Source organism: Peromyscus eremicus, chromosome 9 (assembly GCF_949786415.1).
Source record: "Peromyscus eremicus chromosome 9, PerEre_H2_v1, whole genome shotgun sequence".
NCBI classification, from domain to species: domain Eukaryota; kingdom Metazoa; phylum Chordata; class Mammalia; order Rodentia; family Cricetidae; genus Peromyscus; species Peromyscus eremicus.
In genome coordinates, this window is record NC_081425.1 from 95,274,441 (window position 1) to 95,301,793 (window position 27,353).

General features: G+C 41.0%; 1 protein-coding gene across 4 annotated transcripts in view; it reads right to left on the reverse strand.

Moving 5' to 3' along the window:
- The window catches only part of Ccser2 (coiled-coil serine rich protein 2), a 132,804-nt gene extending 119,039 nt beyond the window's left edge, over positions 1-13,765 (reverse strand). Inside the window, exon 1 of one of the 4 annotated variants that reach the window (XM_059274154.1) lies at positions 13,552-13,727. The gene's annotated coding sequence lies outside the window, so the exon portion shown is untranslated. Of the gene's footprint in view, positions 1-13,551 lie in introns of all 4 variants that reach the window. The other 3 variants (XM_059274155.1, XM_059274156.1, XM_059274157.1) reach the window with 3 other exon arrangements.
- Positions 13,766-27,353: the final 13,588 nt, after the last annotated feature.

A 27,353-nucleotide genomic window follows, 5' to 3' on the forward strand; every position in this document is an offset into this window, starting at 1 on the left:
TTAGGTTCAGAAATCCTAAATTCAAGAACATGGGTCAGTGCTAAGGGAGGAAAGGTGGAGACTGGCCCAATGAGAACACTAGGAAGCAAGTGGAAGCTGCTCCAGCAGAGTGCTGACTACTTAAACAAGAAACCACAGAAGGCTATAAAGTGCTGAATGGAATACATACACGGGACAGAGTTTCTGAGTTCATCTCAGGTATAATCTCAATAATCACACACAGTTATATGTCAGAGATACTAGGAAAAAAGTGGGGGAGAGAAAAGCCACTACATGTTCCTCTACAACATAAACCATTTATACATCAATTAAATTTTGTTGTTTTAGTTTTTAATTTTATTCCTTTTTTAAGAGATACCTCAGAGTAAAACTACCACATCAGATTACCAAATCTTTAGTATCTACAACAGGACAAACAATGAGCAGAACTGCTAAATAAAGTCAGTAAATATGAGGCTACAAAACTCATTCCCTATTTACTTATTAAAATATGATCACCTGTGTATAGACACTACAATTATAAACTGATGATAATTCATCAATCCTCTATTAGAAAATAAAATAATGGGGTGTGTTCATCCACCTATCTCTCAGCTAACTAGCCATTGTGTTTATCTGAATAAAAAAAAAAGGAAATACACATGGACATATGTTACAGTGTAGATATAAAATGTCCCTCACACTTGCAGGCTCATACATTTTATCACTTGTCCCTACTAGTGGTGCTACTTTGAAAGGCTGTGGAACATTTCAGAGATGGTATCTAACTGAAGAGGTGGGCCGTGAGATTAACAGCCCAGCCGAGCTTCTAGCCCGAATCTATTTCCTAAGCGACATAATATGCCATGCAGCATATTGGTGGGCATGCCTTTCCCACCATAATGACCTAGCAATGATAAAAGTAGTGCTGGTTCGCTTCTCAGCCCTTCGGCTAAGATCAAGTGTAGTGATGATGGAGCTAGAGTGCTTAAATTAATTTCATATGAGCCTCAAAGAAATGGCTCTTGCATTTTTTCCTCTATTGGATCACTCCATTAACTGTATATAATTTAAGTGTATATACAAACTTACTATAAAATATCTATATTTTTTAAGTCAACAATTGCTTGATTCTACAAGCTTCCACTGCTACTTTTTCAAGTTCACTGATTAACAAATTCCTTTACAAAACTATCTACCCTGCTGTATTGGATTACTCTATGCCAACTAACTCCACACCAGTCAAATCAAGTTTTACCTCAACCACTTCCCCATAAACCTAACAGTTAAACCTAACAATCATCAATTATGCATTAATCTGACATAGCTGATCACTCCCTCCTATGTGGAATACTATTTTAAGGTGTGTTACATTTGTTTATGCTGTGGAACATCCGTTTAATGATACAAAGGTGTGTTGCATTCTTTTATGTTGCATTTGTTTAACTCTGTGAAGCTGTGTTACTTTGCGTGTCTAAAACATCTGATTGGTCTACTAAAGAGCTGAATGGCCAATAGCAAGGCAGGAGAAAGGATAGGCGGGGCTGGCAGGCAGAGAGAATAAATAAGAGAAAAAGGAGCAAGTGAGATCAAAGAGTGAGAAAAGAAAAGGCTAGCAGCCAGCCAGCCACAGAGTAAGAATGAAAGTAAGATTACAGAAGAAAAGGGAAAAGCCCAGAGGCAAAAGGTAGATGGGTAATTTAAGTTAAGAAAAGTTGGCTACAAACAAGTCAAGCTAAGGCCAGGCTTTTATAAGTAATAATAAGACTGTGTGTGATTTAATTGGAAGCTGGATGGTAGGCCTTAAAAAAGTAAAAGAGAAAAAAAAACAAGCAACTATATTTTGGTGTTTCAATGTGGGCCCATATTTCCAAATAGGGCCTGAGAAAGCTAGAAATAAAAAAGAAAAAGAAAAAGAAAAGGGACATGACTCCTTTAAGAGGCATTGCTGTTCAGTGCTAAATAGAAACAGCAAGCTAAGTAACCAAAAACAAAAAAACAAACAGAAAACACAGTTGTGGCAATGTAGATACCACATTCCTATAGCTAGGATGGATGAATGCAGTTCCTGGTCATGCACCTCCCACCAGGCCATAAGCTTTTGACTTAGCTTTCACAACCCCAAAGCAGGGAGCCAGCCGAGGGCCACTAGGAGGAACCAGGTCTAGCTCAGCAGTCTAAAGTTTGCCCATGCAGTCAAAAAAGGCTAAAAGATATGTAGTAAAAGAGGTACAGATGTAAAAAACCTCTAAACAGTGTGGTGATACTGTGTTCCCTAATATATTGTGCACCCTAATAAACTTATCTGGGGTCAGAGAACAGAACAGCCACTAAGCAGACATAGAGGCCAGAAAATAGTGGAGCACACACCTTTAATTCTAGCATTCCGGAGGCAGAGATCCATCTGGATCTCAGTGAGTTCAAAGCCACACTGGAAACAGCCAGGCATGGTGACACACGCCTTTAATCCCAGGAAATGATGGCAGGAAGCAGAAAGGTATATAAGGAGTGAGGACCAGGAACTAGAGCCTTTTATAAGCTTTTAGCAGCAGTTCAGCTTAGATCCATTCAGATGAGGATTCAGAGGCTTTCAGTCTGAGGAAACAAGATCAGCTGACTAATTGGCAAGGTGAGGTTGAATGTGGCTTGTTCTGGTTCTCTGATCATTCAGCATTCACCCCAATACCTGGCTCCAGATTTGTTTTTATTAATAAGACCTTTTAGAAATTTGTGCTATGAAACAGGTTCCAGTGTGTTTTATAATGTGTGTAGGCTTAAGAAAGAAAATGGGTATAGACAGTCACAGAAAGAAATAGCTTTTAAAAAAATAAAGTCTTTAAAGAGAGAGTAAAAGTAATATAAAAGAAAAAAGCCACATAAAGATGGGAAATACACAGGTAATCTGGATCCTATATAGTATTGTTGATTTTGAATTTTTTTAATGCTGATGAGCAAACGACAGCTGCTAGGAGACATGGGATTGTGAACAGGACTGCAAAATTAAACCAACCTAGAGCTATCTTTAACTTTAAAAAAGAAGTCAAAAAATGTATTTGTCAAATGGAAATCAAAAATGCTTTGGAGTTTTGTTCCCACAGGAGACTAGAGGCTGTGGATTCCTTCAGGGTTAATATGGATCAGGTTTGATCAAGGGAGACCTCCTGAATCTTGACAGGTGATATATATCAACAAAGGTTACTGCTGGTCTTCTCTGGACTTGGCCATTATCTCAAATTTTCTCAGGGACCCCTAAAAATGCCTTTTCCCAGAGACAAAAAGAAGCAGTCTAGAGAAAACAATGCCCACATTCCCAAGAGTTGAGGGGTATGGGTGGTCTTTGGTTATTTTGTGGTTTATAGATGTCTGTTATCATTTAGGGGAATATAGTAATATAGGATAAAAAGACAACAATTAATCTCAGATATTTGATATTGGCATGAATTTTGGTATGTTGATACAAATTTAGTTACCTTTTATTACATATACATATATGTATATGTTTCTACACTTGTTTAAGGTATTGTACCTATGTAGCTCATTTAAAAATGTAACCTAAAATTCTAATTTTTGAAAGCTATTATTATAAACTATTTAGGATAATCAAGAAACATAGGTTAGTAGTTAATCATCTATAACAACCAAATTTGTAGATAACACATTAGGCATGTTTTCAAGATCATACATGGTCTTCAAAACTTCAAAGACCTAGAGAATATGGCATTTAAGAGTTTAATAATTTGAGGCTTTTAATGATGATGAGACATATCTGCTCCTGGCAGCACCAATTTACTTCATAGAAAATGGGCATCGAAGAAACTGCATAGGAGTTTGCTTTCAAAGTGGCAAGATTAGACATTTGGGCAAGAAACTGCTTTTGCCTTGACTTCCTGACTGTATGCTGTATAAACTGGTCATGCAAGACCCGCAGGAAATAGACTGCTGAACTTTGCCAAAACAAGGTGAGACTATCCTTCAGGGTTCCTGCTTCAGGAAAGAGTTTGCCAGACCTTTTTCAGGACACAGAGGAAAGCAACTGACAAACTTTGCCAATACAAGGTAGGATAGTTCTTCAAATTTCCTGCTTCACTGCCCGATACTCTGGGCCTGTAGGATGAAGATGGATGCCCTAATACTGCTAAGGAACTCTGGGTGACTGTCCAGGCAGCAAAATGTCTCTTTTGTTAGGTAATAGTACATCCCTTTGAGGGACTTTGATGGAATTGAAGACTAGATAGTTATAGTTGCAGTTTTCCTTAGTTATGATAGAAAGCAAATTAAGTGTAAAACTCTGGATTCACTAAGATAATGGAGTATTTTCTCTGAGTTTCCTAATACAAATGGACTGAATAATGTAAACGTAATTTTTGCTTGATAATTGTTTTTGTTATATGTTGTTTTACTATGTTAAAAGTTAAAAACACATTTTTATTTAGACAAAAAGGGAGAAATGTTGTAGAATATTATTTTACAGTATGTTACATTTGTTTATGCTGTGGAACATTTGTTAAATGATACAAAGATGTGTTGCATTCTTTTGTTGCATTTGTTTAATTCTGTGAAACTGTGTTACTTTCCTGTCTAAAACACCTGACTGGTCTACTAAAGAGCTGAACAGCCAATAGCAAGGCAAGAGAAAATATAGGTGGGGCTGGCAGGCAGAGAGAATAAACAGACAGAGAAAAAGAAGAAGCAAAGAACAAGGGGAGGATATCAGGGACCAGTCACCCCGCTACACAGCAAGCCACAGAGTAAAAAGTAAAGAAAAGTATACAGAATAAAGACAGATAAAAGCCCAGAGGCAAAAGATAGACAGGATAATTTAAGTTAGGAAAAACTGGCCAGAAACAAGCCAAGCTAATGTTGGGTATTTATAAGTAATAATAAGTCTCTATGTGTGATTTACTTGGGAGCTGGCTGGAGGACCCCCAAAAGAGTAAAAGAGTCAAAGAATAAAAAACAAACAACTACATTCTCCTCCCTTATAAAACTTTTCATTTGAATTAATGGACACCATTTCCATTTGTTTTGTTGTTTTGTTTTGTTTTTCCTTTTTTGGTTTTTTGAGATAGCATGTGTCTGCATAGCCCTGGTTGTCCTGGAACCACTTACTTCCTGCTTTCAAATGTATGTGTGTGAATGTGTGCATATGTACTTGTGTATCTGTGTGTTTGTCTCTATCTCTCAGCATTCTAAGATCTCAAGGAATATCTCTGGACTTCCCCAGCCACACTCACTCCCTAACCTATATTAATCAGTTCTAAGGGCATTAAACATTATCTGCCAATCACTGAAAACTTGTATCTCTAGCTTAGAACTGCAGACACAAATATACCCAGATATCTGCAGTTTCTCCACTGCTAACTTGGCATATCCAAAATTAAACTCATTATTTCCCCCTAAAACCTGCTTCTTATGCAGTCTTATCAATGTCAACTCGATTCCAGTTTTTCAGGCCATATCCAATCCATCATCAAATCGTTGCCTCTGCATTCAAAATGTATGCAGAATATAATACTTCTCTCAACTCCTGTCTAAAATCAATGCCATCACCCAATGAGATTTACAGTTGCAGCTGGCTAAATGATCTCATTCATCCCTAATGCTGACATTCTCTACTTAGCAGCAAAGAAAACCATTTAAAATAAGCAAAGCTGAGGGTGGAGCGCAGTAGTTTGCAACTGGGGGGGGGGTAGCTAAATTTAATCTCCAGCAAAGCAAATACAGTCGAAATTCTACACTGGCTTTGAATTTTTAGGGTCTACACAACCACATGTGGTCTGACTCCCCCAACTCAACACACCTAGCAGACATCACTTTCTGCCAATCATTCCCTTCAATGCCTCCACTAACATACCCGTCACTCTGAAAAGAGACTAAGCATACAGCAGAGGATCTCTGCACCCCTGTTCCATGTTTATCAACTGTTCTCTTCGCTAAGGAATGGGAAGGTGGCTCAGTCACTAAAGCACTTTCTGTATAAGCATGAGGACTTGAATTCAGATCCACAGCACCCTCATAAGAAGCTAGGCACAGTAACAAGTATCTGTAATACTAGTGCTGGCAGGTAGAGACAATAGGATCCCTAGAGCGCACTGGCCAGCTAGTCTTGCTGAACCAATGAGTTCCAGGTTCAACAAAAGACCCTCCCTCAAAAGCAAGGTGGAGATCAACTAAGAAAGATACTCAACACCCCACCTCTGGCCTCCACACACAAATACATACAACATACACACACATGAAAATAAGCACCTGCCATACCACACTAAAAAACTAAATTTAAAAAATGTTAATTATAAAAAAATGTTTTCTCTTCTAGAGTTTGTACAGAGCACACTTTTACTTAAAAATCTCTGCTCAGGAATCAGTTCTGATTAGAGAGAGCCTTGCCTAATCATCCTGTAAAAAACAGCACTATGCCCACCCATGCTCTTTCCACCTCAATCTGCTTTACCTTTCTCCACAGGACTGTAGCAGCTGAGATACTACATATACACTTATTTTCTTTGTATTGTCTCACTTGTATGTAAGCTCCAAAAAGTACCATGTTGTACTATGCCAAGCAAGTGCTCACCTACCTTCAAAGGTGATGACTGATTCCATTTGGACTTGGTCTGTTTTTAAAGCCAGGATTAAAGAAATCAAGTTCTCGAGTCCTGGAGAAACACTGACCGCAAGACAGTACACTCACAAAAGTACCTAACTCTAGCTAAGGACAAAAATAAGGGTTAACAATTCTACACTATGATGAAGCAGAAAGTGGGGAGGGCAAAGAAAAAAAAAGAAAAATGGCCTTCTCTGCTTCTCCATCCCTTGACAAGAAATACCACCTGATTGTTTCCTGTAAGCTGGCCTACCAACTCTGTCCAAAATAACACCAACCCCATTCTACACACTTAAGAGCTGTTATGAATAGTTCCTGCTTTTCTAAGCTGTGGTCTTCTGAGAAAACTGGAACTTTCAACCCTAACACTGGCTGCCAAGACATAATGGTCTGAGAAAGCTCTCAAATTTCCACAAAGCACTCAGGCTGCAACCAAATATCATTAATATGATGACAAGAACTAGTCAAAGAACCGTTGATGGCTGCCTCTTTGTTGTCCCTAGTGTATACTACCAGCTCACTCATCAAGAGATTATGATATCTTAGTGTGGGGAGGTGGCTAGGCGGGGAGGCAGGCAATCCAAAACCATAGGATTAGAAATTGTTCTTCTTTTTTCATTTTAAAGAGTGGAGAAAAATGGGAAATAGAAAATGTCTAGTAACATATGAGGCATCATCTGGCCTTTTCAATGCCTAACATAAAAACAGAAACTATGGACCACCATGCTTCTGCTTCACCAAGCAAGAAGCAGAGGTAAGTGGATCGCTGAGTTCCAGGCCAGGCAGGACTACAAGTAGACCCCACCTCAAAAAAAAAGGTTAGGAATTGACCAAGTAAACTTAAAGCAGTCTCCAACACATTTTATGTGCTCATACAAAGAAAAAACACAGATTCTTGATTATTTGCAACAACTGGTGCCATTTTTAAGGCAAATAATCCTCAAAGATGATCCCCTCATATTCTAATTAAGCTACTAATCAACAAAGAAAAATAGGGGGGGGAAGTTCTCATGGGTATAGCTTTTAATAATCCTCTACCTCCTCATAGCTCCAGGACTCAATTTAAGCAACCAGAAATCTCTAAAAAGATTCACTCTGAGGCATAAAGCAACTAACTCACTACACAAGAGCTAAGCTCAAAGACTACACATAACATTTTCTGACTGGTCAATGCACTCAAAAAGAAAGGAGCATTCTGACTGGCTGATCTCTTAATAGGCTGAGTCACACTCCAGCATCAGCAAGCACCCTGGCAATCAAAGTTAGAAACCAAAAGAGACAGGAAGCCACAGAATGCTGAGAAAATATGGGGGTGGGAGGGCTGTAAGTACCAATAGAAACTGTCACGTTAGGGCACATCAACCAGAACTAACTATACCCTGGGACAGCATTCCAATGCAGAGTGTGCTAATATATCCTTGGGCTTCCTCACTTGTGGTTCCCTCAATGCTCCTATGGCTGTCATATTCCAGGGCTTGCTTTCTCGGTCACTCCTTTGAAGTGGATGATTTATTTCCCACAAGTCTCTTCCTTCTTCCAGTGTCATGTTATCCAGTATTCACTCATACTTCCTACTCAGCCCTTATCACTGACAAGCACACGATCAGACAGGGGTTAGATGTACCACAAGATTAGGTACAATATATCACAGAGCAATGGGGAAAAACACAACAAAGCACCATGAGCCCACTCCAATCTCAGTTCTTTCCAAATCACCACTCCACATACCCACCCTCTTACAAAGGGTTACTCACTGTCTTTTACCTCTCAAGAAATACCTGCAATCTCCACTTCTCCCTCAGAGTTCAGACTTTATTTCACATAGGATCTATTTCAATTACCTTCTACAAGAAACACAGCTTAATATATTTCTACATTGTTACATCAGCCATCTCCCTAAAAGATATCATAGGGTATTTTTAAGACCAACAAATCCTCAAAGATGACCCTCCAGCCATATTCAAATTAAACTACTAGTCAACACAAAAAGGCAAACAGAAGAAAAACTTCACCTGTCAGGAACTACTGGTTTGATTTTAAAAAATATATCTTTCAAATGCCCAGAAGAGGAAGTCCAATCTTTAGCACAGCAATAAGATAATACACATTTGGAACAGGGCCTTTTAAAGAGAAGACTGACCAGGTGCTATCCCATTGCTTGTTAAAGCTACCTACATTATCTTCAGCAGATCCCTTTATATGTCACCCATAACACGATACTTCTAGGTGGCCAATGAGTAGTAGTAAAGACTGAAATGTCAGGTATTAGTGAAATATATCTGATAACTATTGTACTGGGCTATCTTATCTGTCTAGAATATATCACTTCCCCCAAATAAATAAATAACAGTTAACAAGGTTTTCATTTGTAGCTTTTAAATAATTAAGTTCAAGTTAAATCAGAACTGACCTTCTGATCAACCCTGAACAAAAACTTAAACAAATACACTACATTCATGAAGGCTTTGGGTTGCTTAAAATTTATCACAATTTTAATATATTACAGATTTGTTACTTTAAGCAATCAAAAATAAATGTATATTTATACTTTGATAAATATCAAAAATTATAATTCACATAAGCAAAAAACCATTAAGGTATTCAAGATTATAAGGCTAAAGAGTTGAGAAGCATCCTACCAAATGTTATTAAGTATTAATTAATACTTGTTCCCATAATTCATCTTTCAAAAATAAGCACCAAACAGAAATATGGCTCATGCCTATAATTCCGGCCTAAGGGGGCCTGAGATAGGAGGACAGCTCTAGAAGCTAAATAACACAATACTTCAGATGGTGGGGTACCATCATACACAATTAAAAGACAAAATTACAAAGTATTTTTTAAAGTCAATGATTCTAATAAAATTTTAAAAAGCTACCAAGTCTTTAGTACTAAAAAATAAGTCAGGTATGTTGATACATGCCTATAATTCATGGAAGGTAGAGTAAGAAGGACCAGGATTCAAGGTTAGCCTAGGTTTCATGACACTCTGTCTTAATAAATAAATATAAAGAGGAACAAAAATAATATTTCAGTGTTAAGGCTAATAAGAATAGTACAGTGAATTTGTGGACAAGGACAACCTATTCATAAAGAGAAGAAAATAAAACTGAAATAAAACCTGCATATTTCTTTAACTGTTAAGACAGAAAGTACTCTTACCTTCATTTTTTTAAGATAAACTCAAAACAAAAGGCCATGGAAGTATTGACAAAATTAGTCAACTGAATTCTGCTGGAAGAAATACAAATCTTTCTAAAGTAAATCTAGCAAGAGCTTTTAAAACTGACAAAACCTTCATATCCTCTGATACTGTAATTCCTCCCATGGGTCTTTAGCCTACAGGAAAAAAAGATGATGAATATGTGGCAATATAGTAACTGTAGAATCCTGAACAGGACTGGGAGTAGCATTCTAGTAAGGCCATCCAGAACACCTAAATACTAACTGCACTACTTACAAAATAAGCAACTTACATGTCCACTTAGAAATAAGTAACTATTCTCTATAACACTGTATAATAACCCAAGGTATAAAAACTGAAAAAAGAAAACCTATCAAATATGAAAATACAGGTTAAAGATTACATTTACACACCAATCAATCAATGATATAAAATTATATGGAACTAACAAGAAACAAGGAATAATTTCTTTTGATTTTATTTCTTTGACCATTTGTAAAACAAAATGCCTTTTGGAACTGGTCAGGCCCATTATACTAAGCACATAGTTAAAAACCGACTTTTTAGAAACATAAATCTACAATAATCATTTTTTGTCACTAAAAAACTATCACAGGAGCAATCAGAGCAGCTTTTCTCACAACATGCAAGCTACACATGTAATTTTAGCTATGCTATTACCAGGCTGTCACCCAATTATATCGAAATCTCACTTCACCATCAGAAGGAACTGTGCAGGATCTCCATATGGTGACCAGAGGCACCCAACACCAAATTGCAAGCTGCAGCCCAGTGGAGTGGTAAGGGCCCAGTTTCTCCCATTTTCCCAAATGAGGTATCACGTTTCTTAGGCACTCAAGGGCTTTAGGTCCCTAGGAGTGGCAGCTGAGGACTCAGAGGAGGAGGGAAGCACAAGCAGACTTCTCCACAGAGCAGTGAGAAACACACAAACATAAAGTCAGGAGCTGCAACATAGAGGTCGAATGGACACAGAGGCAAGCTACTTGCTTTTTCAGGCTCTGATAGTTCAAAACGAAAAAGTTTTAGCACTAAACCAAACAATCTGTGAAATCTTTCAACTTCAATATCTACTAATATAGTCCTCTAATAAATATCCACCTCTCTCATACCTCACCATGATGGTAAAACCTCTACTAAGAATTAGAGGCTAGGCATTGAAGGCTTATTTCTCTTATCCTAACACTCAGAAAGCGAAAACAGGAGCTGCAGAGATCTGAGGTCAGCCTGAGCTAAGCAACCCATAGAGTTCTGGGCTAGCCTAGGTTATGGTGAAACTCTTTAAAGGGGAGGAGGGGACAAGATGGCTCAGTGGATTAAGGTGTTGCTTGCCAGCCTGACAAAGCTCTATCCCCAGCATTCACATGCTGGTGAAAGGGAACCCACTCCTCCAACTGACCTCCACACACATCATAATACACACACACTCTGGCACAGGAGCACGAGTATGTGTGAACGTGAACACACACACAATAAATGTAATTTTTAAAAAATTTGGATTTAGAATTAGGATAAAGGCAAGTAAAAGTGAACCAAAAAATGGTCAAAAGACTTAGATTGTATTCCCAACTCTGTCCCTTTCTATCCATAGGACTGCGGGCAAATCACTGAACCTCAAAATAAAGTTCTAGACCAACCCTTACTGGCCATGATCTTCTCATTCCTCCATCTTGAAGAAAATTGACTTTTTTCCATCATAACCAGGATGTCATCCCTAACCAGTATCAATTTTTACTTCATCCTTAAATAAAAGTAGTAATGTTGTGGCTGGAGAGAGAGCTCAGCAGTTAAGAGCAATGACTCCTCTTCCAGAGGATCCTGGTTCAATTCCCAGCACCCACATGGCAGCTCAGTCTGTAATTACAGTTCCAAGGATTCTGACACCTGCACACAGACATACATGCAGGCAAAATGCATAAAATAAAAAATAAATAAATCATTTTTAAAAAGTAATAAATGGTATTCTTTTCTAAGTTTTCTGGTACTGAAAGACAGTCTAAACATATTTCACTTATCTTAAATCTGCATTCAAGCCTGGACCCTTTCCTCAAAATGCATTCAGTAAATAGATTTTAGCAGTATGTGCTGCACCAGCAAACTTCAAAAGAACTCAAAAGTCTGAGGGAGATATATTTAAGCAAACCATGAACTTCCAATCGACAAAACACTAAGTGCACAATGGAATGGCACTACTGGATCTGTGAAAAAAAGATGGGAGACACGTGGACAAGACTCAAATTCAATACTTTCGTGAGGTTATAAGAGCAAAACGTTTACTGGGAAGACAACTCTGGACAGAGGGAACAGAGGAAGGTTTCATCTTCTGTGAACTGCAAATAGCCGCATGGAGAGGACATGCATACTTGTAGATGAAATGAGAATGGAGATAAGCTCCAGAAATTGGGAAAGACTGGATTTCCCCAACACAGACTGTGATGTCACTGAAGGGCTTCTAAGCGTGACATTAAAATTCTCTTCTTCCCCCAACACAGTCAAAGCAATGAGGCAACAAGCAGAAACTTCTACCTGAGGAAAGGTAACGTAAAAAGTTCCTACTCTCAGGATGGCTCTTTCTTCTTATGGCATATTAAAGAAACAATACAAATTACACGTTAAGGGATGGAAGTATTTTTAACCTAGAGATTGAGGTCAATGTTGTTCAGAACAAGAACGAAACCACCATATAAGAGCAACGTGCTTTAACAAATTAAGAGACACAAACATCAAGAAAGTCTGGAAAGAAGACTGACTGAATCCGTGCAAACACCATCAATGTTTACATCCTTACCAATTATAGACTACACATTATAAGACATATCTTGTGCTTACCTTGCAAATTAAATGTGATTAAAGTGTTTTTAGTCTAAATGACAATATGTTAATCAACTATCTAAATACATATATATTGGTACTTAATGTTCTCCATCAAAAAAATTAAGGCTAGCCTCAAGCTTGCTATGTAGACCAGGCTAGCTTGGAACTCAGAAATTGACCTGCCTCTGATTCCTGAATGCTGGGATTAAAAGCATGCACCTATACCTGGCTTCTCTAAGTGAAACAGGACATTCCAATCTGGGACGGCAAAGAGTCTGTGTGCCAGTAATTTCCACTGCCAAGGCCTACTCTACAATCAGCAAGTCTAATTGGCTAGGTAGCAGCAGAGATGAATTTGCAATTATTGAAATCCAATGTCAGGTTTTAGCACCAGCGACCATCTCAAATAAATACCCCCTCCCTTTACTTTGTCAAGAAAGTAGGTACATTTAAAACTGCATAAAAATAGACGTCAGAAAATGAGAAAGAGAGAGAGGAGGGGGAAAAGGCACCTGAACCTATAGATACGGTATAATATACCAAAGTTCTTTTTCAAGACCTGTTTTAGGGCGTGTCTTTGTTTTGACTCAGTGATTTAAAAAAAACAAACAAAAAAAAAAACCTACTCATCCCGGGCTGTCAGGTACTTTCCCTTTCCAACACAAGCATCCTGGCTTTGAAATCCTAGGGCTTCTCAGCCTCGCCCTGATTTCCCGGTGCAGGGAGGCTACAGCCCCGGCGTCCCGCGGCCCCTATTCCCGTCACAGCACCGCCGGGCAGGGGCGTCCGGCCTGCCCGCTGCACGGCAGGCGGCTCGGGAGAGGGGGCTCCGAGGGTCGCCCCAGAGCGCGGACGGCCAAGGACGCCCGGCCCTCCACCCGCCCGCGCCGCGCCCCCGAGCCGGGCACCTTCGGGCGCCCCGCGACCCGGATCCCTGACCCCCGGCTCTCACCGTGCGGAGGTCGCGCTGCCTCCTCGGCCGCGGCCCGGCTGCGGGTCGCCCAGCGACCTGCAGGCCCGAGGATGGAAGAGAGGCGAGGGGCAGACCCGTCACATCCCCGTCCGCCCAGCCGCCCGCCCCGCAGCAGCCAGCATCGCCTCCACGGCCTGAGGGAGCGCAGGACTTCACGGACGCCGCGCCCCCTCCCTTGGCCGGCGCCCGCCTGGACTCCGCCCTCCAGGGCCCGCGCACTACGCGTGCGTAGACCCGCCCCCCGGGAAGTCCGTGCGCAGGCGCGAGCCTCACCGGGCTAGGCCCCGCCTCCGGGCCCGCCCCACTCTCTTGCCAGCCGTTCCCAGGCTCCGCCCCGTTCCACTGACCTTGCTCCTTTGGCCCCTGACTCAGGTCTTTGCTGAGGTTAACCTTTCACTTAGGTTTCATGGCTGACCACCTCGCGATGGCCCGCTAGGTTCAGATTTGCTGCTTGACCACGACCAATCCTGTCAGCTCCCTCTCCAGACTGATAGAAGTGATCTGAACACGGGAGCAAGCATGACTTCCCATCCTCCCCTGTCTACATTTTGTTTTGGCCTCTGCCAAGCATACTGAATCTGGCTGAGATTGAGATAAGACACTGAGAGCTGAGAACTCAAGCTATCCTATGATGCCGTGGATCTAAATTCCATTTGCCAGGACCAGTTCCCCACTTCCTTTGGGGCTTCTATCTTCCATAAGCCATCTCTCCCTCAGTCGTAGATGGTTGGACCAGTCCATGAGAGTCACTGTGCAAGCCTGTGGTAGCTGGCTGTCTATTAAAATCATTGAAGGTGCTCTTTATCTGGTCCTAGACTGCTTGTTCTGCTTGCGAGCCCCAACAGCTCAACTGAAATTAATAACACTGCAAGAGAACTTGAAAAATCACTTCTCCTCCAGACCACTGAGGTAACCACCCTGTTAAGCTAGGAGGAGACACTTGTGCCCCTCCCTTTGGCCACCAGACTGTTGAAACATTATACTCCAAAGAATTAAAAACTTTTGAGGCATCCCATCCTGGAGAAATGGAAACAACCCTGAAGGCCTAGTGCCATCCAGAGGAGGGACTTGCCTCCCAGGATTTCACGCAGTTCTGACAAATTCTCAGACCATTTTGCGGAATAGATTTGAGTGACCTGAGACACTGATAGGTCAGTGCTGGGCAAGAAAACCTTAACTAGGCAGTTCTGCTCAAATGACGACTATCTCTTGCCCTCATTTGAACTTAAACCTCTTGTCAATACTCCTGAAGGTAGACTTGGTGATCACTGGACCACTTTGCTTCCTCCTCTCCCCTAAGTGGCCATATTGAATAAGTCTCCTTTTTATGTGCTTCATTATTACTTGTCTCTTTAATTGGTCAATTGAATAGTGGTAGGGAGATGTAACTATGTGGATGATAATGTGCTGATTTAAAATGCTGAAAAAGACTAGGTCTACATGTGGTACATTTCTTTTAAGATGAAGGAAATCATTAGGTAAGGAAACACCTGACCCAGAGCCCTGAAATACCCCCATTCAAGCACATCATTCACGAGATGAGGTTACTAAATGTGCTTTGGAGTTTGTGCTACAATCTAAATTGAGAGATGGGACAGAAGTGGCTCTCCACAGCCTGTCCCTGGGAGCTGAGCAAAACGCTCCACTTTCAACAGTCTCCATAAAGAATCTGGGAAGGGTAGGGTGATCCTCAGTTCCCCCCTCCAGGAAGATCTTTGCTGCTCTAGACAACCTGGCTGTGGTCTTGTGACTCCCTGAACGTTTGAGGTAACTGTGTGTTTTCTCTGGCAGTTTGAAGTGCTAAGTCACTACTTCCCTTTCTTCTACAGAAGCAGGAGTCTTCCTGAATGCATGATGCATATGAATTTTTCCAGGCTTCATCTAATTTTCTGCATTCCTATTTTGTCTTTGTCCCAATTTTCTCACTTCCTCGATTGTCACATCGCTTCTATTTCTATTAGGCACTTGTTTCAATTTATTCCCACACGATTTTAATTTGCGAGATGGCTGTGATGACACAGAGAGGTCAATGTGTTGAAAGAAGATTTTTATTGCTTACATTTCATGAAAGATGGAATGCCTATGTCATGCAGGGGCATATGCAGAAGCATCAGGTTTGGTTGGGAGTGGAGGGAAAATCCAGACAAAAGCTTTTATTGTGATTTATGTGGGAAATGATCAGAGAGAAGTAGGAATATCTTGGGAATGGCGAGTGTGGATAATGTCAGAGAACTTTAAACCACAGACACCTCTCCAGTTGTTTGATAACTAACCATGGGTTATTTAGATCAGGGAGAATACAAGCTTGGTTTGTGAAAGTTAGACAAAGAGGTGATTGTATTTGTAGACTTATGATTGGCTGGAGGCTGTCATAGGATTTTTTTTACGTGCTCATGAAAGCTGGGTTACAAGGGAAGTGTAAACAATGCTCACCATTTGTTAGGATGCCAAATAGAAAAATCTAAGAAAACATAGTTAAACACCATTTTAGAATTATGTATAGAAAAAGACTAAAAAGGCTGACACCTGAGGAGCTAAAGGCTATATATACTTGAGGTCAAGGGTAAGAAGGCAGACCAAGATGGGCATTTGGTTCACACATTTTAGCATGCCTAAGAATCCAAATAACACAGATTGCTGGCCACCAGCCCTAGAATCTCAAATTCAGCATGCCTGGGGTGGGGCACAGGCATTTGCGTTTTTGTCAGATTCTCAGAGTGCTGCTGTAGGGATCAAACATGGAGAACCACATGACTTGAATACCTCTGCCACAACCAGCCATGCTGGTGGAGATAACTCTCCAACCCTTGAAGGGCTGGTAAGACACAAAGGTCTAAGGGACTAAGTGTCCCATGTCATGTGGAAAAATATCACAACTGTGTCAACCTTTGACCAGTAAGGAACAGCTGAGTGAGCCAGGGTATGACTCAAGTCCGTGAGCTGGGAGGAAGGACTGATGGTGAAAAGTCAGAGGTAGATGGTGCAAACTGCAATGACAGGGCTGCGCATGCTTCGATCAACCTCCCTTGTGCTTTTTTCAGTATACTGAGTCCTGTCAGAGCAGAGATGGAGAACCAGGTGATTTTGCAGGGTTGTAGCATGGAGCTGCTGGTTAACAACTGGAATGAACAATGATGGTTGGGCCAACTCAGTAGGTAAAGTAACTTACCACCAAGCCGGGCAACCTGAGTTTCCTCCCAGAAATCACATAGTAAAAGGAGAGAAATGACCCCTATATGTTATTTTCTGGCTTCCATGTACATGTGCCATGGCACATGTGTGCCTACACACATAATAAATAAATGTTAAAAAAAATATTTAAACAAAAACTATAGCTTTCAAATAGCAAGATAAGCCAGAATGTGTGCATTAAGTCTGGTAGGGGCTAATGGGGATGAGGGGAAATAGAGAAGAATAAATTGTAGAGATCAGTGTGATGTTGAGTCTAGAGAAGAGTTGGTGAGCATATCATGCAATTTCACTATAAATTTTTCTGTCAGAACAGAAGAAGGACAGAAGATATCTATATGTTATATACTAGAGGAATGCATCTCCTCAAAATAAATATACTGAAGTCCTTCCCCCGTGAGCCTCTTTAGAGTACGGGTCTTCACAAATTATGAATGAATAAGATCATGAGACCCTCATGGAGCCATCAGTGTCCCCCTATAAAGGAAGAATTAGGCTGGTGAGACAGCTCAGCCTGGAAAGGCATTCACTGCCCAGCCTGACAAGCTGGTGACCTGAGTTCAATCTCTGAAAGCTACATGATAGAATAAGAGAACTGACTTCTACAAGTTGTCCTCTGCTCTCAACATTCGCACTGCGACTTGAAAATGCATAGTAAACACACACACACACACACACACAAACACACAATAAATAAATACATGTTTAAAAAATTAATAAGAGGAGGCACAGGCTCTTTATTTCTACTCTCCACCAAGTAAAGATCCATTAAGAAGATAGCTAACTCCCAGTGTGGTGGCATATGCCTTTAATCCCAGCACTGGAGAGGTGGAGGCAGGTAGAGCAATGTGAGTTTGAAGCCAGCCTGATCTATATAGCAAGTTCCAGAACATCCAGGGCTACCTAGAGAGACCCTGTCTCAAAAACAAAAAGCAAACTCAAAAAGGAGATAATTATCTGCACCAATGTAGATCTTCACCAGATAGCAGGGTGACTCTGCTCCTTGCACACCTGGCCTTTTATGTGTTAATTTGATAAAACTATAAATTTTACAAATAAAGACAAAACCTTACTAATTAGTGGTCATGTAAGTTTTCCTTCCAAACCTCCAGTGGTCCCTAGGTATGATCACTGCTTAAGACATATAAACACATTCTCTGCAAATGCCATTGGCTGATGCCTCCAACTTTGTGTCATACCGTGATAAGAAACAACTTGAGATCCTGTTTTGTTCATTATGTCTGCAGAGAAGTTACTAAAATGTTGATTTGGGAGGTGTCATGTGCATACTTCTTGTTCCTTTGCTTTTGTGGAGGCAAATTATTTATTTCTGCTGCAGAAATTTGTAAAGACTTTGTCTCTACTGGTAGTTGGTCTTTTCTTTGGACAGCTAGCCAGTTCCCTAATAAAAACATGGAGACTTATTATTAATTATGAATGCTTGGCCTTACCCTGTCCCACTAGTTTTTTGTTTTTTGTTTTTTTTAACTTACTTTAACCTGTTTCTATTCATCTACGTTTTGCCTCAGGGCTTTTTACCTTTCATTCTGTATGTCCTACTTCCTGCTTCCTCTGTGTCTGGCTTGCCCCTGGTGTCTCCCTGCTATCTCTTTTTCTTTCCTCCTTTCCCTAAATTCCTCTTCCTACTTACTCTCCCTGCCTGGAAGTCCTGCCTGCACCTACTATTGGCCATTCAGTTTTTTATTAAACCAAGTAGATGCCTTAGGCATGCAAGGTAAAACAGCAACACATCTTTCCATAGTTAAACAAATGCAACACATCTTTGCATAGTTAAATAAATATTCTGCAACACTACTGTTGGGTCAATTTTAGTAAGTCATACTTGCTTAAAATACCTATTTCTGTCACATTTATTTACATAGAATTATTCAAACTATTTTTTGTTCTTTTTTTTCTATTTTTATGCTGCCATGTCTATTTTTGCATATTTGCTTTTTCTTTCTTTTAAAACTTAACTAGCTAATAGTTTGTATGTTTTAAATATCGAGCTTTTGGATTTATTTCTACAATTCTATTATTCAAATCATTATTTATAATTTTGTATTTATTAGTTTCTTCTTCTGTTTGGTCTACTTTGTTGTTTTTTTTTATTTTGGATATTAAATTCACTTATAACTACATTTCATTTATTGTCAGGTGTTTAAGCCACAAACTTTCCTATAATAATTGCTTTGGCATAAAGATTTTGTCTTATTTTCATTATTATCATTTCCAAGAAATTCTGCAATTTTATTTTTTATTTACTCCTTTCCCAAAAAGGTGTTTGAATACCTTTTAAATTATAAAGAAAAAAAGAAGTTTTAGATATTAAAACCCTGTTATTATTCTCTGATTTTACTGCATTATAGTCAGACAATGTTGTTTGTATATTTTTAATCTTTGAAATTTAGTTTTTTAAATGATCAAGCTTCATAAATTTCTATATTCACTTGAAAAGAAGGCAAATTCACATTTGTAGAGATACAGAATTCAATAATGTTTTGTAGGAGCTTTTTCTCTTCCTTCACTAGAGAAGTGCCTAGAACATGGAAGGTGAAGACCCACACAAAGAGAGCTGAGAGGAACAAGAAAACTCAGAAAGAAAACTGCTCCCATCACTCCTATCCCCCCACACCACCCCCAAAAAACAAACAAAAAAAACCCAAAAACATATTAAGAGAAGTAAGAAAGAATATTGTGTTGCAGAAACAAGAATAAATATTTTGTGTTACTTTTTCTTAAAGAAAAGAAGACTCTTAAAAAGCCAAGAGAGCCCCTGGAAATGAAAGATGTGAAAATCCAATTGAAGAAATAAGGAAAAAGTTTGAAGTAATCTGCAAATTAGAATAACAATAAAAGATTGAGAATAACAGGGTGTGGGGGGGGATTCTTTGAGAACTTAGTAATAAGCTTCTCACTGGGGGATGGGCAGCTCATGAGGATGGGAACTCACAAAGTCAGGATTCCAAGCAGTTCTCCCAAAAGTTTAGGCAGATTGGACAGGCACAGTCTCCTCTCCTGCTGCCCAGTCCACTCTAGTGAGCTGCCAGTGATCCTCCTCCCAGATACTCTACCGAAACCCCCATGGCGCCATCTTAATATTCAGACCTAGTCTATCCAGGCTACATGGCACAGGTGGGAGCTCTTAAGGATAGCCAAGGATCCAGGGCCCCATCATCCTGTCTCCTCCACCCAGACAGTTCTTAACATTCCAGCCCTAAACCTGCCTGACACTGGGCTGCAAATAGTCAGTTTGTTTCTCTGCTCTCCAAAGTTTTAAAGTCCTTTCTGGCAAAGCTCCTCAAAAAGGATTTACAGTTATGAACAGAGCGGAAGTGTCTTCAAAGCTAAGGAAGGCCTCTCAATGCTTAGAAACACAGAGACTAACCTCTCCTAGAAGGGAAGAGGAAATGCCTTCGCTCCTCGGTATGAGTCACTTACTGTTCCTAAGAAGGGACAGAAGACTACTTGCTAAAACCACACAGACACTTTTAAGCCTAGGATTAAACATGGTATCCCACGTGACTCTGACAGCAGATTCAATAGGCAGATGTGTGCCAACACAGAAACTGGGTTTGGTGGCATATGCCTGTAATCCTAGCTTTCAGGAGACAGGGGCAGGCACAAGGGTCATGAGTTCAAGACCAGACTGGGCTGTATAGCAGGACCCTGTGTTTAAAGAGAGAGAGATTCTTTGAATGAGAACCTAAGTTTGTTGATTTGGGGGGTCTTTTTTTGGGGGGAGAGAACCTTTGGGCTGAGCCTCCAATCCTCTCCTCCACTTGTCACTGAAGCTTTTGGAAGCTTTGGGCAAGGTGCTTTATTGCTCTATGCCCCAGTTTCATATCTTCAGATAAGGACTAAATGAAGTTGCTCAATGATTTCAATGAGCAAACATACATAAGCCGCTGGAACAATGTCTGGCACAGAGAAAGTGCTAAGTATCTAGATACTATTATAACATGCTCCCATTGATATAAAAGATGTCAGACGGAAAACAGAAGTTTACTTACACTCCTAGTCAGATAGACATATTAATTTGCCAGGGCTTCCATGAGCAAGCACCTCAGGCAGAATGATTTAAATAGAGATGGATCTTCTTGTGGCCCTGGAGGCTGGAATTCTAACATTAAGATGTCTGCAAGAGTCTGGCAAGGTGGCTCAGCAAATAAAGGTACTTTTCATACAGGCCTAGTCACCCAGATTCAATCCTTGGGAACCCATGTAAAGGTAGAGGGCAGGATCTCACTCCACGAAATTGTCCTCTGACTTTCACATGCGTAGTTTTTTATTATGTCGGCAAGGTTGGACTCACTCTGAAGCTCCACTTCTGAGCTTCTAGAGACACATGGTCTTTCCTTTCTGTCTGTGTTCTCATCACTTTCTATAAGGGCATCACTCATGTGGGCTAGGGCTTGTGCTGTAGACCTCATTTTAATATTGTTACCTCTCTACAGCCTCCATCTCCTAACAAAATCACATTCTGAGTGACTAGAGGTTAGAACAACAGCACAATTTCTAGGGTGCAGCTCAGCCGATAATGACAGAGAAATAGAATTTCCCTAGTTTGATATGATCAGTCTGTACTTTCCACCCGAGTCTGCCCTGCTGTCTGTGTTTGTCTCTACTTGCTGGTTTGTTTTAGAAAACATTATGAAAATATCTATCAGTTACTAATTGTTTATAGGTGGCCTTCTAAGTATTATCTTTAAAGAAATCTTGAATCATGTTATTTTTTTATTAAAAGGCTCAGTGTCCACAGCTGCACCCTCTTCCTGCTTCTGACTGTAGGATGGTGTCTGTCTCTATAGGATGAAGGCTCTAGTTTTCTGAGTGTTGTAGAGATGAGGCAGAATTAGTCATCAAGCACTGTCTTCTTCCTCTTCTGATAGCTGAATAATAATGTGCCTTGCCTGTCCTTCCATCCAGGTGGAAAACTCCATCAGGGTGACAGGAAACACCGATCTATTGGCTTGGCAGCTCTCCCTGGACGCCTCAGCATCACCTCTGTTCTTGGAAACAAAGGAGACTCCTCTGAGCCCTGCCATCACACTCAGTCTTGCCCTAGGCAGTTGACTCAGGGATGTGCCAGATAATAAAGAGGTGATGGATAATCCTGGGGTAACGATTGAGTGAGGACTCCCGTAGAGGAGATGCAGATCCTAAGCTAGCACACAGAGGGTATAGTTACAGGAGCTGGCATCCCCTTCAACATGAAATGGGGATGAACTGAGAAGCACCTTCTCAAAGCCAAGGGGCACTCCATGTCCATTGGCAGCAGTGACCCTTGCAAATGATCCATATGGCTTCACACTGCACAGAGTACAGGGGACCAGTCACCAGAGAGACTACTCAAAAATTTTGAGAAATAGGTCAGAGGCTACTATAGCTCAGTAGTAGCTTGTTTAGCATGCCCATGTCTGGGATTGATACCTGCTACCATATACGTGAGAAAAAAAATGGCTACAACCTAAAACTATAAGAACTACCTCCACCTTTGAGCTAAGTCAACAAACTCACGCAAACACTGACAGAGGCTGGTGCTAGGGACAATGAGCCATCTAAACACTGACCCATGAGCCACCTTCCTCACTTCATCCCAGCTGGCTTCAGCGCCAATTCTTCTAAGTCAGTTTGTCTAGAATCCTCCTCACCCTTAATGCTTTTCTTTCCATAATTTTCAATCCTCTGAGACACACCCTGATGCTTGACTATTAATTCTCATTTTTCCTTGTTGCTACCTACAACTGTTTTCATGGTCCAGAAGAAAATCTGTCTTACCAATTTCTTTATTGTGGAGCATATCCTCATCCCAGACTCCTAACCAGCAGCCAGTTCTTTTAATAGAGACTGGAAAGGGATGTAGACGCAGGCAGTGCCCAGGTGGAGAGGGGCACAGAGTCCATCCCTTATACCATGGGTCAAGCATATGTGGGGTTGAAGTTCTATTAGCATGTAAGTATCCAAGCTGTCAGCTAGATTCCAACCTCCTAAAAGATCATTTCAAGCTCCCTTGTTCTTCCGCCCAACTCTAAGCCTCAGAGGGTTGAAGAATCAAGTTAAATGATTTACAAGTAAGTTGGAAAGCCAAGTCCCAAGATTCACTGACAACATTTATATCAACATCTATGAGTTAATGTGATTAGGGCTTTTAAAAGCATAATTCAAAAACAGCTAACCAGAATTAAATTCTCCCCTATGGAAAAATAAGATGTACATATCTAAAGTTGGGATAGGGCATCAGGTTCCCTTGACATCTCTAGCATCTCCATAGTGTTGCTTTAACAGTGACCCTCCCCTTGGCAAACTCTACTCAAGCTTCTCTGAGGCTTTTCTCAGTTAAACTTAACTCTTGGACTTTAGTGCTTGTTTTTACCTTGTCCAGTTTAAGCAAGAATCCGGCTAGGAACTGATGGAAACAGATGAAGACCCACAGCCAAGCATCAGGCAGAGCTCAGGGAACCCTGCAGAAGAGGGGGAGGAAGGATTGTAGGAGCCAGTGGAGTCAAGGACACCACAAGAAAACTCACAGAACCAGCTAACCTGGGCTCACAGGGGCTCACAGAGACTGAAGCGACAACCAGGGAGCCTGCATGGGCTTGGTCTTCTTGTGGGACTCCTAACAGTGGGAACAGGGGCTGTCTATGACTCTTTTACAGGCTTTTGGGACCCTATTCCTAATTCTGGGTCACCTGGTCCAGCCTTAATACGTGGGGTGGTGCTTAGTCTTACTGCAAGTTGCCATGTTTTGTTGATACTCATAAGAGATCTGACCTTTCCTAAACAGAAACAGAGAAGGAGTAGATTGGGGGGTGGGAACAGAGGAGGTGGAGGGAGGGACTTGGAGGAGAGGAGGGAGGGGAAACTGTGGCTGGGGTATAAAATTATTTATATTTATTTAAAAAGAATCCTGCTGGTTAGTTTGGCCAGACTCCTCCATTCTCCATATCTGATCACCTTCTATTTGAGCAGGTTCCTCACCAGCACCATCCTCCGGGTGATGTCTAAGCTCCACACCTACCTTGAGCAAGAATCCTGTTAGGTCAGTTTACCTGGAATCTCCCTTGCCTTTGATGTTTTCTCCTGGTAATTTTCTAGCCTCTGAGCTCCACCCTTGACCCTTGGTGACAAATACCTGCTGGTTCTTGTTTTCTATACCTCTGTCATGGAGGTCCTACATAAAGTCTATCTTGCTGTTTCACATGTTGCATTTAACAACTTTTTCTTTCATAGTTTCATTTCTGGGGGCTCAGTCAACATCTGTGTCCCAGGCAGATGATGAAAAAAGACAAAAGATACTGTAGAAGTTTCTTCAGGAAAGCTCCCAAATATGGTCACAGGACATATCCTTTTATGTGTCTTCTGCCAAACTTTAGTTCATAGACACATCTAACTGTACAGAAGCTGGTGAATGTGCCCTTTCTTCTCTGCAGCCCTATGCCTAGAGACAAAGCCCACCACCGTTGAAGACGGGGGCACTGGATATTTGGGACAGTTTTAATCCCAGCACTTAGAAGGTGGAGGCATATGGATCTGTGTGGGTTTGAGGATAGCCTGGTCTACATAGTGAGTTCCACACCAGCTAGGACTACACAATGAAGTGTGTGTGCACACGTGCGTGCGTGCGTGTGTGTGTGTGTGTGTCTGTGTCTGTGTCTGTGTTTCTGTGTGTTGAATCAGGGATCAAGTCTAACTGTTTAGGAAGTGACAATGTAATAATCTGTTAAGAAATTCAGTGCTTGGAGCTCCTACACATGCCCAAGAGGTGGGGAAATGAAGCTACTGTGTAGCCCTGGGCCCTGACCGTTTCTGGTGTAAAGTGACCCCTTATTTATACAAAAGGAGAAGCACATGGAAAGCAGGAAGCATTGCTGATTTGATATTGCTGAGCCTTGCCCTAATGGTACAAATGCCATTTGTTTGATATGGCTGAGAAAGTTTTGTGATTCTGGGCTCACTGCCAGGCATCAGCATGTCATTGCTGAAGGTCCACAGATGCCCTTCCAGAAAGAGCCAATTCCCTTTTTAGCTCAGCTGTTTGGTGGCAGGAATGAATGTTCCATGGGCAGTGCTGCTTCGTTCTTCTCTGTGGGCAGGAAGGTCAGACAAAGCTCGGGTGTGGTGCAAGCCTCTGAAGGTGGGGTGGAGAGCAAGTTGTTCACCCGCTGGAAACTTTTCATATTAAGTTCATTGGAATCATTAGTATAAGAAGCCAAGAGCAGGTTTGGCTGGGGTGGTGCCCCAGAGTGGGCCAAGTCATTTCCAAGAGTCGACAAAGAAATGTCATCCCATTGACAAGAACAAACATTTCTCTGTGTGCTCAGGTAAAGCTCACTCTAAGGCTAGATATCAAAGAGGGAAAGCCAGGTACAGAATAAGCAGCATATAGGTATAGTGTGCTGCAATTTGTACATGAGGAAATACAGATGGATATGAATATTTATAAATTCAAAGGTGAGGCCATCTCTAGGGAGAGTCTCAAGAAACTGATAATCACGGTCGCCTTTTCACAGGGAGATTCTGTTACTATGAGATATGAAATTAAACTTGACTTGTATATCCTTGTGAAACAAAATATCAATGCAAAATAGGAATCAATAAAAATCAGAAAATAATGATGATAATGCTATAACATAACTGAAACAAGACTTGGTGGTTGCACGTGCAACCTTAGCACTCAGGAGGTAGATCAAGGAAGATCAGAAGTTCAAGGTCAGTTCATAGGCTACAGGAGACCTTGTCTATAAACGAAGGAAAGCCAGAAGGAAGGAAGGAAGGAAGGAAGGAAGGAAGGAAGGAAGGAAGGAAGGAAGGAAGGAAGGAAGGAAGGAAAGAAGGGAGGGAGGGAGGGAGGGAGGGAGGAGGGAGGGGAAGGGTAGAGAGCACAACTCAGGAGTAAAGACTAGAATCCTAGAATCAGTGGCAGGAAGCAAGTAGGACTGAGAAAGGAAGTCTAAAACAGGATTGAGAGCCATGGCCGTGAGATGCAGTAGAACTGGAATCCAGGACCACAATGTGACATGTGAAAGGTGACAGAAGAAGTGGATGGGTAACATCAGAGAGGGGAAGCCATTCTCTCAGACTGAGTGTTCATGGAGAAGAGGGATGGGACCAGGCTCAAGTCAACTCACTAGCAGCAAAATTTCACCATAACTCACTTAGAAGGGTCCAAAAAATACAATGCTGTAAAATATGAGGAGTCATGTCCATGGAAAGTCAATGAGATGAAAGATGCCAGACAAGTCTTCATAACCAAGAGGTTCCCTACCTTGGCTATATTTAATGCTACCAGTGACCAAGTCTCTGTATTTGATCAAACCTGAGTAAGACTCCTCAGTTTCATAAAGAATCTTGCCAAGTCAGTTTAGTAAAAATGGCCTACCTTTTGTATCTGTTCTTTCTTGACTTCCATCCAAGTTTCTCACCTGACTGTCAGTATCTTAACATGATGCATGCTGTTACCGTGCAGGAACAATGTTGAGTCAGTAACAGAAGATCAAAGTGCAGACAAGAATATGGAGACAGGGAACCATTTGTTCACTGTTGGTGAGAAGGTAAATTAGGATAGCCATTATGGAAAGTAGTATAGATGGAGCTGGAGAAATGTCTCAATGGTTAAAAGAACTGGCTGTTCTTACAGAAGACCTGAGTTCTGCTTTCACTGCCCACATGATGGCTCTTAATTGCCTGTAGCTCCAGTTCTAGGAATTCCAGTGCCCTCTTCTGCACACATATGGTGCACATACATATACTCACACACAAGCATATACAGGCACCCAAGATTAATTTCTGGCACTCATACAGGCATGTACAACCACATACATGTATACCTGCAGTCACACAAACATGCATTCACACTCCTACAGAGACACACATAAATGTAGTGGGTATGTACATAGGCTACTGTTCAGCCTTTCAAAAAAGTGAAATTTTGTCATTTTTAACCACATGAATGGACTCAGAGGACACTATGTTCAATGAAACAAGCCAGCTATGGAAAAGGGAAATATTGTGTGGTCTCACTTACATGTAGAACCTGAACTAATAAAAGTTACAAAAGCAGAGTATAGATTTATGGTTGCCCAGGGTTTTAGGGATGAGGAAATGGAGAGGTGATGGCAAAGGATAAAAGTTCAAATTGTGCTAAATAAGTAAGGCTAAAAAGCTATATGGTACAGTGTCTAGAGCTAACAGTACTGTGTCGAATACTTACATTTTATTTGGAAAGGTGACTCTCACTATAAATATTCCTTATACACGCACAGATAACACTAAAAGTCACAGGAGAAAGCTTCTAGAAGCAGAGGATATGTTTGTAGTCTTAATGATGGTTTCACAGGTGTATTTTTACTTCCAGATTCGTTTGGGTATTCACATTAAATATGTAGTTTGTTTCATACCTGTCGTTCACCAATAAAGTGATTTAAGAAAGAATTCTATTGAGTTGATTGAGCAAGGATCCCCTTAACCTTCACGCTTCCCCTTGGGAATTTTCCATCCACTGACCCAACCCTGTTCCTTCGTACTAAGTCCTCACTTATTTGTCTATTCAGCCTCTCTCCTCTACTAAAGCCCTTTCCACTAAAGTCTTT